This window comes from Aptenodytes patagonicus, chromosome 6 (assembly GCF_965638725.1).
Source record: "Aptenodytes patagonicus chromosome 6, bAptPat1.pri.cur, whole genome shotgun sequence".
Lineage (NCBI taxonomy): Eukaryota > Metazoa > Chordata > Aves > Sphenisciformes > Spheniscidae > Aptenodytes > Aptenodytes patagonicus.
The window spans coordinates 54973281-54987203 of record NC_134954.1 but is presented as its reverse complement, the minus strand read 5'-3'; the positions used below and the strand labels follow the sequence as shown (position 1 = coordinate 54987203).

General features: G+C 36.9%; 1 protein-coding gene across 3 annotated transcripts in view; it reads left to right on the top strand.

The window, feature by feature from the left end:
- CSRNP3 (cysteine and serine rich nuclear protein 3) overlaps nt 1-13923 on the top strand; it is a 114516-nt gene that overhangs the window by 45522 nt on the left and 55071 nt on the right. The window lies entirely within an intron of this gene.

The following is a 13923-nucleotide window of genomic DNA, read 5'->3' as shown; positions in this document are numbered from 1 at the left end:
TTAAAATAACTTCTGTGGCTTACTCATACATGTGACTCACATGCTGTTCTGACTTTTTTTTCCCCTAATATGGTAATCGGTTTCATTGCAAACAAACTGAATTTTCTGTTTGTTCTGTGAGTGTGCATAAGGCATCACTAATACTTTGATAAAAATTCTAAAAATTTGTTGGTATCATTTTAACAGTAATGAGACATAAATTTCATTTTTTTTAAGGATAGATTAAGGAAATGTCTACAGACTGAAAACATGATTTCAGAGGTCTAAAAATCTCCTGAGAGAAACTGGCATACTTTGAGATCACAAGGTCAGTAGTACAGTAGCAGTTATTCACGTGCATATATCTATACAATTATGCAGGCCCAATTTCAATTTTGTACCATTTGATGGTACAAAACATGATGTTATATTTTTACATCTCTGCAGAGATTTTATTAGCAATTTTAGAACAACATTAGTAAAAAATTCCAATTTCCAGCTGCAACTTTATGTTTAAAAATGCTTAAAATTCATGCTAAAAGCTATTGGATTAGTATACATCAGCAGCTTCCAATGTAATTAGATTTATACAGGAAAAATGTTCCTAACTTGTTGCCTGTATTTGTAAGTGAATTAATTACTGCATATTTGCATCTTTCTTCACTTGCTTGCAAAAGTACAAGCTGTTTAATACTTTGGAAAAGGAAACACAAAGTTATCTGAAGAGGTACTTTCAAAGCTTGCATTTTAATTTGTCACATCATGATGTGATTTATTTTTTCCAAAGACTGGAAGTAATGGATATGATTTATTCAGCCACAAAGAGCTAGCCAACGCATCTCAAGTAGTAAATGTGTTCAGAGAACTGTGTGTAATCAGTATAATATTTTAATAACATCACAAAGTAGTTTAAAATGCTTGATAAATAGCAAGAAAATGATGATAGCATCTTCTCTTGGATCATATGTTCATAATTTGTTTTAAGTTTTGCTCGGATACTAGAAAACATGTATAACTGTTACCTTTTGGGTGGTTGTTATTAGAATGTTATTTTTAAATGCTACATGTACTGATGAAGGAAAAATCAGAAAGCACAAGTGTAGTTAACTCTTATCCTGAGGGGTCTGTTTGGATTATGGGTTAACCATGATATGAATGCAAACATTAAACCTGGCTTTTCATGAATTACTGTGGGTCTAAACGTAGTAGTATGCTGCTTATGTACAGCATCATGTGGACATGCCCATGTAGGGCAATATTCCATGACTACAGAGTTACTGATCTCCTTTTCCTGTTTACCTTGTTGAATGTTGTTACAGCCTGACTCAAATTAACTTTTTATATGATTTCTTTTTACCTTATCTGGATTATCCTTATCACACATTACTGAAGACAGTTGGCAGTTGATTCTCTTGCAGTAACTTAATCAAAATCAGACACAACATAATATAAGGCTTATCTGATGAGTTTCCACAGTGAAGAGGAGGACGCATGCTGCTTAATGAAGGCTCACTTGGCCCAACTTTTCTCATCTTTAGTGTATATGTGAAGATGAATTCATTAGAATTTTCGCATAATATTCATTTAGGAAAGAGTAACACTTTTGATATTGAAATATTTCTCTTTTGCTATACTCAAGTGATGTGAAGTGTGTTCCTCTTACTTGTGTGCTTAGCATGCAGTAAGGTGGAACTATAATGGAAAAAAAAAAACAAACCAGAAAACAGTACTGCTGACTTCAGAGGTGCTCCATTAAGTTAGATTGGTAAATGCTGCAGGAAAACTTTCCAAATGATCCTTGGTGTTATCGTTGTTCTGCTGCTGAGTGCAATTAAAAATGTGATTTAGAAAGGTAATAGACCAATATTCCTTTAGTGGCTGCATCAGAGAGGAGGGTTGTGGGGCATTTTCAAGTACCAAGTAATTTACATTAAGGCAAGCTGAATAGCTCACTGTTGGTTTGTGCCCTTCTCAAGACAGATGGGATATATATGTAAAATTTTGAGAAAATCTTCAGAAGTGTGTTATGTTTGTGTTGCAGTACAATAATAACTTCAACTGCTTTTGAATTATGATATATAAATAAATCTTGCAATACAAGGCTTAATCATACAGTCATTATTGAAGAAAAACTTTCGAAAATAAGGCTTAGTATCTACACGATAATTCTGTATGTGTAACTTTCTTTTCAGGGTTCTGGTGATTTTTTTTTTTTTTTTGTGCTTTGGTTGTGGGTTTTTTCCTCCCCTTGACTTCATTAACTCTTAATGGGTTTTAGAGATCAGAGGAGGCTTGGCCAGGACTCACTAGCAGTAACAAATCTGTAGAGAGGTTTGGCAATTAATAGATATGCAAACATATAGAATCCTTTGGATTGTCCCTCCAGAGCATAACACTGAAGCTCACAAAAACCAATGCACTAAGTGCTATGACGTTCTGTTCTGTCAACAAACTGTAACATAATTTTATATTAAAATTAATTTTAATTCAAAACTTTAATATGTATATCAAAGGAAAAATGTGTTAGGATTTCTTAAAAGTGCACGATTTAGGAATCTAAGCCTCATTACTTTTTGATAGAGTGAAGGTGTGCTGTTTTTGGCTGGGGTAGAGTTAATTTTCTTCATAGTAGCTAGTATGGGGCTATGTTTTGGATCTGTGCTGAATACAGTGTTGATAATACAGGGATGTTTTAGTCACTGCTGAGCAGTGCTTACACAGAGTCATGGCCTTTTCTGCTTCTCACCCCACCCCACCAGCGAGTAGGCTGGGGGGGTACAAGAAGCTGGGAGAGAATACAGCTGGGACAGCTGACCCCAACTGACCAAAGGGACATTCCACACCATATGACATCATGCTCAGCATATAAAACTGGGGGAAGAAGAAGGAAGGGGGGGGATGTTCGGAGTGATGGCGTTTGTCTTCCCAAGCAACCGTTATGCGTGATGGAGCCCTGCTTTCCTGGAGATGGCTGAACACCTGCCTGCCGATGGGAAGGAGTGAATGAATTCCTTGTTTTGCTTTGCTTGCGTGCGCGGCTTTTGCTTTACCTATTAAACTGTCTTTATCTCAACCCATTACTTTTCTCACTTTTACTCTTCTGATTCTCTCCCCCATCCCACCAGGGGGGAGTGAGCGAGTGGCTGTGTGGTGCTTAGTTGCCAGCTGGGGTTAAACCACAACAGAAGGCTTGTCATTCAGTTGTGTACTTTTATCAAATTTCTGTAAAACAACGTTGTGTCACATTGTTCAATCTTTTCTTGGTAAGAGTAGTATTTTAGAGCTCAAAGGTACTGTAAAGGAACCAGTGTCTAACATAACCTCAGTTTACTAGCTAATACTTGCCCTGATCTTGCTTATCATATTTTAGCATTTATTGTTTTGTTGAAAATGGAAATAAGAACAAAAAAATCCTGCAAAGCAACCTAGACCAAATGCAAACAGTTGGAACTGTTTGTGAAATGCGGTTGCACATGATAGGTAGGCCCCATGCCACCGTTTTACGTGGAAAAGTCTGTGTTGCAGACTCAGTGAGTTGAACTTTTGGAGTCACTTGCAAAACATTTACAAAGAAGAAAGATTGTTATCTGCTTTTGTACAGGTAATATCCAGGAGCGCCTTTCACTCACTGCCAAATCTGTGGATAAAGAAAAGGACCTTAAGGACCCCGATTCCTGTAGCAGCCGGGACTCCTAGTCCTCCTGCCTGCTAGTAATGCACAGCCACTGGGTATAGTAGTTCGTGTTCTCGTTTATCACCGTGAATAAACATTTGGATAGGAAGACAGCTTTCTCCCTCCTGTTTCTCTAATTCTCACAATAATGCATATAAAAGGAGAGCATGTGATTCTTGACTTACCATGTGATTTGATAAGAATCTTAGGCTTGTTTAAAAATTGCCTTTTTAATAAACAAAATGCTTCATTTATTTCTGTAAGCATGAAAACATGCATCAGATTTCTGGAATCAATTTCTTAGATGCCTGAACGTTACCAAACTTGCAAAACTTGTTGAAACAGTTGTATGTAAAATTCTGGGTCATCATCAGATGCTGGAAGACAGTTACTGCCTACTGCTAATTTCTGGTTATATCTGCTATCGTAATCCTGCTGTGTGAAGTCAAGCTTTTGTCAAATTGTTCTGATTTGAGACATGGAGGAAGGATAAGAGTTCCCACCCCCTCCCCACTTTTCCCTCTGGTACTCGGAATTAGATTTCTGGACTATGTAAGAGATCACTTGAAAGGGGTTTCCTTTTCCAGGCTTTATTTACTAAATAACATAAGTAACCTATCTAATACATGAGATAATAGCATAAATAAATAACATGGTAACGGAAGTTATCTGGTTTTTTTTGGATGTTTTTTCTCCTTGCCCTTCCTTTTGTGAAGGGGAATTTTGTTCTATGTGCTTTTTAAATGGCAGGTTAACTGCTGTAGTTAATTCACAGGAATAAGCAAATTCCAAAACAAGGACAAAATGGGAAAATTAATACTTTAAACTCAGATAGGTGGGATCTGCACAGAATTACAATGAAAAGTTTTTGCAAAGGCTTTTGTGTTAACCAATTAAGTTTAAAGTAGCTTTAGAAGTGCTTATTCTGCAGTTGTTTCATGACAGGCTACAGTCTGCCAGTTCAAGCATCCCGTCACTTCTGTGCCTTCTTCCTCAGGCAGTAACCTATCTTTTCCACGCTTTGTGGACACCCCCTCTGCACCTCCCTTCCCATACAGTGTCACAACAGCCTCCACTTAATTTCTCCCTCTGGATCAGCCCTCCTCAGAATTGTCAACAGTCATCAGAGCCTCAAAAGAGCAAGTCTATTAAGTTATACACTTTGATGCATCAAGTAAAGACATTTTTCCATTTCTGGAGTGGTTTCCCCTCTCTGTATGTTACTGGATTTGAATTTCTCTTTCACTTACAGGACAGACAAATGATAGAAATTTCTGCATACCTGTAAGATGAGAGATACAATTTTGATGAAATGGGTTTCATCTCTACCATACATAAGAGGGAGGAATTGCTAGCTGATAACAATTCTGCTTTTGATTTTTTTTTTATTTGTTTTCTTCCTCCATGTCCAAACACAAGGTTCCTGTCCACCGTCTATCTCCACATCCCAATCTCTGGCTAACAACAAAGGGAAAAAAAAAAACCCAACCCAAAACAAACCACAAAACAAAACCCAAACCAAAACCCATCTAGAACTCTTGAAATTACTCTGCATTTACAAGGTCTGAATGGTGATGGGGATGAAAAATGTACATATTCAAATCTCAATCCACTGTCTTAAATGGGGGGGATGGGACGGGAGACGGAGAGACAGCATAAATCACTAATCTAATTGTGCTGGGACAGCTGCCCAGATACAGCAACTGTGAAATATGTAGTAGAAACCTGATTAAGTTGTTTTTTAACCACTGTGTCATCTGACTTAGCTCTGTGTGCTTTATCACAGTATCTCTGGTGGCTGCTTTAAGACATTTTAGCAGGTGGGGATAAACCCTGGTGAGAGTTACTGCACAAGTGCAATATGTACATCCTCTTCAGTGGTGCTGGCTTCGTCCTAGTAGCATGCGTACTCACTTAGCACAGGAAAGATGTGAGACATGCAGAGATTTACCAAAGCCTATAAATTTCTGCAGGGGATGATCCCCGCTATCACAAATGCAACAGTTTTCCCATGCCAGGATCTATAAAACTGCAGGACAGCAGAACAGAGGATATTTCAGGAACAAATGGCATAGTCTTATTTTTAAAAAGGACATAATTTAATTTTATGTGACGGTGCCTGCATTTTAATGCATAGCGTAATAAAGCCTGAACTCTTTGGCTGAGGTCAGCCTATCTACTAGTGTCTTCTTTTAGGAGTAGTTAAGCATATAAAGAAAAATTTTTCTCTTCCCTTAAACGTTTTCCAGTGGTTCAGTACAAGAGTTTTTAGTCAGAAATCACAATATATGGGAACTTGGAAGATTTATGTGACTATAAATTCCCTTATAGCACTTTTCTCCCTAGAAGTTAGAAAAAGATAAAAAGGCACATGTCCCCTGTTCCAACTCGGAAAACAACTGTTGCAAAATTTCTCTTGTAGTACTTAGGGGCTTGTACTGCAAGTTGTGTGGCTATGGTTTCCATTCTGAGAGTTTTGCTCAGATGCCAGTATTAGCTAAAAAAAAAAAAAAAAATTACTGGGGATGGCAAAACCTAATATTTAGAGAGCAAAATTAATTTATATGATTTGTACTTCTTATTATGTAAGCTATAAAAATGCATGAGTTGTCCATTTCAAGACTGGGAACCAGTTTAAAAATACTAAGTAATTCTGCTGGAGAAGGTGTTTATTATGTAAAGAATAAGCACTTTCATAGTATCTCTACCCTTTTGTCTGTGAAGATACAGATTTTGTTGATAGTATGATGTAGTGTTTGAAATGAGACACAGGGACTTCAGAGACTTGTATTCTAGGCTCTAGAGTTTCCTTCATTTTGGAATTTGAAGAATTCATTAAATAAATCTGGCCAGGAGACATTAAAGCCTTCTTTTAGCAAGGTGCTTAAGTTATATTCATGCTTAATGGGAATAACTGTGCTGGGACCATTGTTTTCTAATATCTGTTCTCACTCAAATGGGGCCTTAAAAATCCAATCATCTAAAATTACAGCAGAATAAATGGTTAAGGATACTGATGAACAATTTCAAAAAAGCGTATTATTCACACTTAAATGTTTTAACAATCTATTTCTCCCTACCTCTGTTTCTTCATCATCATCCCTATTATCATTTTGATTGTTTGAAAAGCATTGTAATTCAGTGGTTCAGTTTAGTACTTAAGTAAGTCCTAGACACATTCTTGTTATTTCTAATCCATCAAGAGTACCCAACAGCTCCTTTATTTTCTTTATAGCAGTCTAATGAGGTCAGAAAGGTCAGAAGAAACTAGCAAGGAAGGTCAGAACGGCTTATGCATGGGTCCTTTTCTGTAGGCTGATACTCAGCATGCTGGGAATGGGTCAGGCTCTACTGTTCGGATTGTGCAGGAAAATAATGACATGACCAATTTGACGAGTAGTCTTCATTATCCTTTCCCACGGAATGTATTTCCATGACTAGAGCAATTAGTAGGGATTATCTTTGAGAAGAGAAATAAATGGCTTTTAAATGCTTTGTGTGTACTAAAATAATGCTAGATGGTTTAAATTTTTCCTGTCGGAAGAATTTTTTTTTTTTGTAAATTCAAGTGACAGGATATCACCCTGGATCAGAATGAAACAGTACTTTCCCATCCACTTACTGCTATTACTTAGAAATAGAATTCTAAAGTTCATATCGAGCTTAAATTTTCAGACTTGTCACTATAATTTTCCCTTTTTTTTTTTTTACTTTGTTATTGACAACAAATAACTCCTGATTGATTTTCTTCCTCTAAGTATTTTGACTTGTTCAATGAGACAGATTCTCTCTAAGTGGTGGTCTTGAAGCATACCTTTTACTTTTAATCACTAAGAGCGCGATTGTGGGATAAGTAACAATAAGATGTTGTTTGAATATTTTTTTTTTATATGGAGAAGCCAGGCATGGAATAATTAAACTGCTCGAGGTCTCACAAAATTACTCATTAAAAATGGCTTTCGGGATTTTAACTGTTTATGGAAACTGATTTTGGGTCTCTGCTGCCAGTCCAATACTAGCAGTTAGATAGGTTCTCCGTTTTACAATCCAGAGAAAAGTTTTGAAATATAACCATTAGTTAAAGTATTAATAACACCTGTATAGTGAAAATGACAGTTGTGTAGCAAGTAATAAGTGCTTGGCAGTTTCTTTGTAATATTTCTCTAATAAGAATGTGTGCCATTTGTTGCTAGTTCTTTTATTCCTACCGTTGAATTGTACACAATCAGGCTATGGCTTGAGAGTCCTCATTGGTTACCCACTGTCTAGTAAAAATTCCCCTACGTTGTATTTGACATTTAATGTATACGTGGGCCTCTGAAGTTTTTGGCTTTGTTTTCTGAAGATTTGGCTTTGGCTGATGATTGGGTGTTGGATAGAGGGTTCCAGTGCTCCTACCACTAGTAGTCTCACCTGGTTTGTATGCTTAGATTGAACAAAACACTGGATGTGTGGACAGGCAGGAATTTTCACTCCAGTTCTGGTTCAGGCTAGATTTGACTCAGCTGTCAGCCCGTCTAGTATTTTGGGTTTTAGTTTTCCCCACCCCCATCCATAGTAGTCTGAGGTAATTGGCATATTTTCACCAAATTCTCTGATTTTCTGTAGCACAGTGATACCTTTCATATCTTCCACTTTTTGCTCAGCACACATTACACTTGTGAATTTTGCCTTTGAGTTTGCTGGAGGGTTTGAATGCAAGGGAATTGCTTTTTATTACTTTTTCTTTTTTAACGGATAGAATTATGTTCCTAGCAAATGTTGGCATTCAGTGTCACAGTATGGTATTTCTGGTATTCTCATTCATTTACTTTGTCATTCAGTTACTTTAGGACTTATTTATTACCTTATTTTCTGCATATATACATTAGATACAAATATATTTCCTGGATCTCAAAATAAACATTTTGGCCTCATCTTCCACAACCCATCTTCAAGAGTTTACCATATTTCATCTTCTGAAATGTTGGCTTGTCTGTGCTTTTTTCTACTCTTGGTTCTTCTATTGCTCTAATTGCCACTCAGTTTATTTTTGAAAAGGCACTTTGTTTTTTCCTTCCCCATCCTACAACTTTCTCTACAGTTATATTTTTCGTGGCCTTTTCATTTCCATCTGTACTTTTTTTCTGGCTAATTAAAAAAAAAATAATTTATGGTGTCTATGCTAACAATAGATGTCTCTCTCTGAGTTTTACTGTAAGATCATTTTCCAGTGAGCAGTTTGTCTCTCCTCCAAGATAGTTAACTGAACTCAGCTGTAAAGCAAAAAAATCTTAGGCAAACTTTAGCATTTTTCATCTCAAGTATCACTAAATCCTGGCCTTAACAAATGCTTTCTTACTGTGTTCTCATGTATATCTAACGCTGCTTCAAAGGTGATGTTACTTTGATCTGCTGATGCATCTCTTTGTATCCCCTTTAGCATCACGCTTTTTTTTTACTGTCATAAATGTATATTCTTTGCCTCTGCCTCTTGAAATAGAGGCAAGTTCTTCTTGGTCTTTTCCTCTCTGCTTACCTGTCAGCTTTCATTAATATTGGTAACTTTTGAAATTTTCAACTCCCGTGCTGTTTCTAATGTTTTGGAGCAGTTCCTGCAAATGTATTTCATTGGTTTTTAAATTCTTTTGTAAAACTCACCTTTATCACTATGTGTACAAAATTTTCAGTTGGCATGTAAAAATAACTGTTAAGAGATGACAAGAGATATCTCATTGTTTTTTCTTCAATCCTAGCTCTTTGAATCCACCTTTGTTTTCTGCTTGACATTTAAGATATTTAGCTTCTAAGGCTATATATCAGAGAGCCTTTTAAGGCTATATATCAGGCTATATATAGCTTTTAAGGCTGTTAATGCTGTCATTATTGTGTTGTGATAATCTAAGGATAACCACCAGGAAAGATTTGTGGAGAAATTAGTATTTTTTTAATTAGATTAACTTCTACAGTTAGAAAAATAGACAGGCTTTTGTGTGTATGACCCCTTTCTCATATCCTCAAAGGGTTCAGTTTTCCTAGTCATCTCAGCATGTCTACTTAAAGATACTGCTTTTCTCTGCCAACTCTGCCTCTGTCATTGCTTGACATACTGAATGTCATGACAAGGCTAGCAATTGTTGGTCTGGGTCTGTTCAGTATGATTATGAATGTAATTTTTTTAAAGAGATGTTTGCAACTGCAGGAAAAGAGTAAGATCAGCACAGAGTATGTACCAATTTGCTGTTTTAAGTATGTTACAAGCTAAATATGACAACTTTTCAGGAATTCTCACAGTACTGGAGATAATGAGAAAACTGCAGGATACACAATGCACAGTTATGAACTCATTGCCATTGTAAATGACACGAAATATGTTTTCTGCATGTAAATGGGGCCACTCTTGTCCCTCAATCCAAGACATCCAGGGCGGTGAGAATGTCTTTTGCTCTGGAGAAGCAGAACAGCTGGCCCTGGCAAATCTTTATACTTCTTGAAATCTTAAATGGCTGAAGTCTGCATTTATGATCCTGTATCTTGGAGACTTACATACCAAGAGCAGACTTAGGGCAGAAGGAGAGTAGCTCCAGGCAGGCAGCTAGAGCAGTGGTAGGGTCACTGAAATCTGCCCACCCCAGAAGATGGAATGAGACAGCCAAGGACCTTGTCTTCCTGCTCTTCAGTCACAAAACTGGTGAGTTCCTCTACGGGCTTGGAGCTGTAGTTCTGGTAAAAGTCTGTTAACAGCAAATGACAGCTGGTGCTGTCAGCTTGCACCTTTGCTGTAACCTGGAAGGTCAAAACAGACACGTTGACTACACTCTTTCTAAATATCTGACAAGACTAGTATTATTCCACTTACTATGGCAGAAATAAACAGGGTCCTCATGTTCCTAAAAGGAAAAATATTGTGATAGAGACAATATTATCCTCAGTGCTTAAAGATGCCGGGCCAAAGGGATAAATCTGGTTGAGAAACTACATTCAATGCAGGGATGCCAAAAATCACAGAGGTAGTAATCGCTTCTTTTCTGCAACATAGGAAACTGTCAGATGATGCAGCTTCCTATCAGGTGATATCAGTGGTCCCTACAGTCCAAGCTCTGTCTATGCCATGAATTGGTGAGCCTTATTCAAAGTATTTAGATATAATCCTGGTTGGAAGTCTTATTTTTTTATTCTGCTCACTGGAAAAGATGTCAAATAATGATTTAAAAAAGAAAAAAAAAGCAAAACCAAAACCAACTGACTTTCTTCCACTGAAAGTGCACCAACACAACATAAGAGGCTGAAAAAACTGCAGTCTTTAGGGACTGTAACCTGACATACTCAACCCATGGCTATTGTACTTAGTCACGGTGATAAATGTATCTACTTAATACTGTGAACAAAAATCTAACTGGAACATTAAGTCCTGCAGCTGGTAGGTATCAAGCAGTTTAATTAAAAAAAAAATCATGAAGGTTTCTGCAATGCTGAAATCTTGGAAGACATTTGGGCTATAAAAATGTTCTAATAAAAGTCTTTATTTAATCCTGATGGCTTTTAAGTAGAACTCTTAGATAGAACAGTCACTTGATTACTGCTTCTGCAAAAAAACTTCCAAACTAGAGCATGTTGCAGAAGTGTTGATCCTTGCACAGTTTCAGGGCATGTGACTACTGCAGTTATCCTTTGTACTCTTGGAAAGTTAGACCGAAAACACTGTGTCTTTGAACACCAGTTGAAAACTCTGTAATCAAATTGTAAATCAGCAGTCCATTTTGATCACTGAAGTCATGGGTTTATACCAGTGCATCCTACAACTGTCCACTGATTTTCTAATATGAATGTGGTTATTTAAATATTGCTAATCGATCTTCTTTCTGTAGGAAAGAAATGGCAGTGTTCCTTAGAAAGCATATTACTGAATTGGAGAGGCTTACCTTCTGAAGCATTAGAACATTAGAATGACATAGTAAAAAGTTTGCTGTAAGAGTATAGTGTGGTTCAGGTTTTAACTTGATGAAAATCTTGTATGTATGCTATGAAATTTATTTTGGATGCTAAGATATATGATAGGATTTTTCATTTAATTTCTTTAACACTGATTTCAGGGGAAGTGAAATCATTACCGTGTTTTTAGGGTATGAGGAGGGGAATCTCCTGCAAAATACTTTTCCTTTCTTAATGTAGTCTGCTGTCACGGAATGTATGGGGGAAAAATGTGTTGTATTCTGCTGGTAGAGAAGGCTCAACGTAAGCAATAAAATTCCCAGTGCTGTGCTGATGTTATCAGTGATGCTGGTACACAAACAAAGAAGTAAATAAAAATTATTTTCAAGCTCTGCTGGGTACACATAAGGGAAAGAAATCAGTGCTGGCCAAATGGAAATGGACAAAATTATTAAAGGAGAATCAGTTTCTAGGCTTTAAATGTTATTTGAAACAGTGAAAAGTTACCATACAACCTAGATGAATCAGTGTCCTTTTAAGCTTTAAATGACAGCTCTAAGGTGGTATGTGGGATGTACAAAGGTGGGAAGAAGTGTTGCAGCGGGTTCACTTCCTGTGGAATGAGATCCTAAACTGATGTTTAGCGATTCAAGGCAGACACCTTATTTTAGAATTTAGATATCTTGTTGTCTATAAGAATAAAAGTCCACTATGTATTTTATTCTAAGTCGTGCATTGAAAATGTCTTGTGTTGTAAGCTGGGATGCTTCATAAACTACTAACTGCTATAAAATGTAAAAAAAATTGTTTATGTTGCTGCTTAGATCTGTCTGTGTGTCTATTATATTTTTATGTCTGTCTCTGCTCGAATTAAAATACTTGTGTTTACAGTAGACAAGAACAAATTCAAAGATTGTAACAATGAAAGATTCATCTTCCAGTGAAAGATAAAGACTAAAGAGCTTGTCTGCTCCACTATGGAAATCATGAAAGCAAGGAATGTGGCAATGTTGCTGGTTACAGTGGTGCTTTAGAAAGTTCTGTTGACAACAAGTCCAGTAAGGAAAGATGGTCTGCTTCCTCCTGACTGGATTTTACACCTGTTTCAACTGCGTTGACTCAGTAAACTTATTTTTGGTTTACAGTGGTATAAGGGAGACTAGAAGAACCAAATAGTTGGAGAAAAAGAAAAAGAGAAAATACTAGCTATCATGCTTGCTGCAAATACCAATTTTATTTTTTTTTAAGCTTTTTGCTGGTCAACAGTCAAGTGAAATTTCTAAGTTGGAAAATGATACTATGAGAAAAGGTGTGCTTAGTAACCAAGCAAGAGGAAAGGGATGGAGTAGGGAGGATGTCAGTTAATTAAAAACGAAAAAGCACCTTTGTTTCTTCAGTTTGTCTTGCAATTTCTAGCTGCACCAAGCATACCTCTGTGTAGTTCTGAATTACTCCCCGGCATGGATCATGTTGCTGTGTCTGAGCTGTCATGGAAACTGGCTGGAGCAAAGCTGGCTTATGAAGCACATTCAAGACAGCACAGGCAATCTCTCTTCTTAAAGTTTCTGCCTCCTTCTAAGTCTTTTTTTTTTTTTTTTTTCTTTTCTTCTTTTAACAAGATAACAAGCAGTTTGCTCTTTAAAGTAGAACTCACTTTGTTTTATTGGAGAAACTCCATGCTCCACTGGCATTTTGGACCTTGCGTAAGGCCAATGATGGCTGTATCAAGCATTGCAGCAACACAAAATTAATTGCTTTCATTATTCACATCATCTAATGCAACAGCTGTCAAGAGATTCTTTTGCTGCTTGCTATACACCTCTCAGTATGTTAATTTGCATGCCAAAGTTAGTATGTTCTTTGGTTTTGGTAGTTAACCAGCAGTTTTGAGAAAGGTTGCAAAAGGAGAAAGAAACCCTGTATGTTTACTACAGAGGAGTGTTTTTGTTTGCGTACGGTAACTCTTCTAATGCAAAGTACCATTCAGTGGTATTTTCTGAAAGGAAGTGCACTTTCCTCTGAGATACCAACCCTCGTGAGAAGGTTTGTTTTATCTTAGAAAAATGCAGGTATTGTAACATGTAGCAAGAATGTATCATTAAAGACAAGGTTGTTTTCAAGAGCTGTTGTGCTAAAAATCATTAGGAAGTGGCATGCTCTTGTATACCTCATAGCATGTGTATAAAGAGAATTCACTGTTACTCTGTGGCTGCTTTGCACCATATGATTTAGGAAGTCACTCCTGGTCAAGGAGATACCTCTTCCGAGTCAGAAAGAAAGGAAACTATACATGGTAGTGTCGCGTCCCACCTACAAGAAGGGGAGAGTGACTAAGGTCTGCAAATCCCCTCGGTGTGCAT